Here is a 3861-nt window from a genome sequence, read left to right as displayed (position 1 = left end):
ATTCACCACCTGGTGGAAGTTTTAACAATAATAGGACTGCTGCCTTGTGACAGAGGGTTATGTGTACTCCATCCACTCTGTGATATGGTCCTCATTGCCAACAGGGAAGTAAGTGATTTAGCTCCCAAATATCATCCAAATGCTCTGGTTTCTCTTCAGAGCATATAAATCTTTCACCTTTTACCAAATATCATCATAGTCTCAACTTTCTTGGATCACTCCCAATTTCAAGTGTTACAGTTTGAGTTCCCCAGGAGGCAGATTCCAAGAAAGAGCTTTCTGTGCAGGGTGCTTATTAAGAGGTATTCTTAGATTAGGATCTGTGCAATGAAGTAGGTGTGGGCAGAGGGGAACACTGAGCTACAATGCAGGTTCAACAGCAGAGAGCCAACCCCACGGAGAGATTTGGAGTTAGAACGACCCTTCTCAGTTGTCCCAAATTGGGTTGAGATAGTCAGGTCTTTATACTCCCTCTTTGATCAGTTACTGCAGGCTGCCCCAGAAAAGTTTGTGACCTTGGGTAAAGCAGAGATTACCTGAAGCAATCCCTGAAGGACTAACAGCTGAAGGCAGTCTGTCAACATTTCTCCTAGCAGCTCAGTCAACAAGACTTTCATTGAAATGAGAGGTGGGCTGACACATCACAGTATCCATCACAGACATCATCTCTTTACATTAAAAATTGCCAATTAAATGTAAAGAGTTAAGCATTTATCATGCCCTTCCTATATAAATTGTATTTCAGATGAACCAAATAGCCATGGTTGATGAGGGTAAGTTCTATACAGAATGATCCAGTTAATAAATTAGAAGAAATTATGAGATTGACTATCATAATTTTGCAGTCCTAACAACATATTTTTTTTCAGACAATGAAACCATAAAGTAAAAGGTTGGTGGAGAAATTTATAGTGGAAGCTTCAGGCTACCTCTCCCTGAAGTCAATGATGAATCTGAACATGTCTAAGTGTTGCACAGTACGTATTCCCTGATGTGATGCAATGGGAACTATATAGCACCATCTATGAGCATTCCTATTTAGAAAACATTGTACTAGATTCTAAGACTCTAGAGACAATTTATGGTTTACAGTTAAGTTACACTTTTTCCTGTAACAAGAGGAGCAAGTTAAGTAACATGAAGAAGCAAGACAAATGAAAATGTAGGGCATTCAACAGTCCAACTGTCTCGGTTTGTTGAACAACTCAAGGGGTTGGGCACGATGGCTCACACGTGTAATCCCAGCACTTTGGGAGGCTGAGGTGGGAGGATCACTTGAGCCCAGGAGTCCAAGAGCAGCCTGGGAAACGTGGGGAGAACCCATCTCTACCAAAAAAAAAAAAAAAAAAATTAATAGCATGAATAAAAAAAAGAGAGGGGAGACTTTTAGATTAAAATGGATTTAAGACACATAACCTCGTGCAATGTGTGCACTTGGAGTCTAGATTTCAACAAACCAACTGTAAGCAGACATTTCTGAGACAATTGGGGGAAATCAGAATATGGACTGCGCCCAGCAAAGTGGCTTGCGCCTGTAATCCCAGCACTTTGGGAGGCCAAATCAGGTGGATTGCATGAGCCCAGGAGCTTGAGACCAGCCTGGGCAACGTGGCAAAACTCCATCTCTAGAATATATAAAAAGTAAAAACATGACCTGGGTGTGATGGTGTATGCCTGTAGTCCCAGCTACTAAGGAGGCTGAGTTGGGAGAATTGCTTGATCCCAGGAGGTCAAGGTTGCAGTGAGCCAAGATCGTACCACTGCACTAAAGCCTGGGTGACAGAGTGAGACCCTGTCTCAAAAAAAAGACTGGGTATTAGAAGATAACAAAGAATTAGTATAAATTTTGTTTGGCATTAAAGTGGCATTGTGGTTATGTTTGTTAGAAAATGTACATATTTTTAAAGAACACTGAAGTATATAAAATAAAATGGCATGATGTTTGAGATTTGCCCTGAAATGCTCACAGCTTACAGAAATGAAAAAGAAGAAGAAGAAGAAGAAGAAAAGGCATATAGAAAACAAGTGCCTTAGTCAGATCTGGCTGTGGTTAACAAAGTACCATAGACTAGGTTGCGTATTAACAGCAGATGGTCAGGTTCTGGTAGGGTCCCTCTTCTGGGTTGCAGAATTCAGACCCTTTCTTGAGTCCTCGTGGAAGAGGGTGAGAGAGCTCTCTGGGGTCCCTTTTATGAGACACTAATCCCATCATGAGGGTTCCAATCTCATGACCTAATTACTTGGCAAAGGCCCCAACTCCTAATCCTAATACCTAATACCATCATACTGGGAGTTAGGATTTCAACATATGAATTTTGGGGAGCATAAATGTTCAGTCCACTGCAACAGGTGTGGCAGTCTTGATAATTACTGCATCTGAGTAATAAATACATGAGATTCATTATATTGTTTTCTGTACTTTTGTGTATTTTAAAAATTTGAAGAAAAGATAACTAAAAAATAGACAGATGTAAAGCACCCAGTGGAGGTAAAAAAAGATGCTCCAAGGCATAAACAGGCATTTATAGAAAAGGAGATGCAAATGTATAATAAACATTTGAAAAGATATTCAACCTTACTGGTAATCAGGAAAATGCAAATTAAAACAATAAGGAGATATTATTTTTTATTGAAAAGACTGTCAAAAAGTTAAAAGATTGGGACCATCTAGTGCTATGAACACGGCAAAATAGCGCTAATGGTTGCTGGGAGGGCAAATTGCCTATCTTACAGCATTTATTAAGATTAAACCATGCACATGCTATTAGATGCAGCAATCTCATCTTTTGGAATTCATTCTGTGGAGATAACAGTATCAGAAATTAATGACCTGTACATGAGTGTGTGAAGGAGCATTTTTTGTATTGTCAAAATTAAAACAAGAGGACAACCTAAATTACCATAAAGGAATGGTCAAATAAATTATAGTTCATTCATGCCATAGAATGTTACATATATTTTTAACGAATCTATTTTTCTATTATCAGGGTATATTTATAGTACATTAGAAAATATAGGTAAGAAAAAAGGAAAAAGCATCTAGTTCCAGACCCAGAGATGTCACCTTGCTGTATATCAAGTGGTTTTCGTTGTATGTGTGTATGTATGTATGTGTATATATATACACACATGTGTATATGTGTGTATGTGATATGCATACACATATTTGTTTTTGCAATAGAAAAGGCATCATGCGTTCCACAATATGTTGTAACTCCTTGTTTTCTTCATTCCTTCACGAATATTTTTCTACATCAACACATACTTATCTACAAACATGGCCTTTAAGAACTGCACGGCATTTCATTTTATGCATACTTCATAACTCGACCAATCTCCTACTTGGCGGTATTTAAGTGAATCAAATTTCTCCTTTTAGAAACACTGTCCCTGCATTCTAGCAAGACTTTGGAGACAGTTTGCTAAATGCCTTCCAGAAAGTTCTGGGTGCTTCTGGAGGCATTTGAGGCAGAGTAGGTAGAATGTTTTCCCATCAGGCGAGCTTGCTATCTTCCCAGATAGCAACACTGTAGTCTTAAGAACTTGAAAGACTTGTCTTATCTTGCCTGTTAGTCATGCAGCCTAAGCGGGACTAGGTTCCAGAAATCCCATACATCCTCTCCCTCCTCTTGCTTCATTCGCGCCCCTCCCCACGCGCCCTCCCCTCGGCCCCCGCGCTTTCCCGCTCGGCGGCCTGGCCTATGGCAAACGCCAAGAATTAATTAGGGGCGGGGATCAAGGAGTGGCTGTCAGGAGGTCGCCATATTTCTGTACGGCCCAGAGGCAGCCCGAGCAGTCGCCGGGTCGGGAGAGGTGCTGACAGGGCGGAGCCGCCGCTTGGCTCAGCCGGCCTCACCCCTC

The sequence above is a fragment of the Colobus angolensis genome, unplaced genomic scaffold (genome assembly GCF_000951035.1).
Source record: "Colobus angolensis palliatus isolate OR3802 unplaced genomic scaffold, Cang.pa_1.0 Scaffold472, whole genome shotgun sequence".
In the NCBI taxonomy this organism is placed as follows: Eukaryota; Metazoa; Chordata; class Mammalia; order Primates; family Cercopithecidae; genus Colobus; species Colobus angolensis.
Note: the sequence above shows the minus strand (reverse complement) of the source record.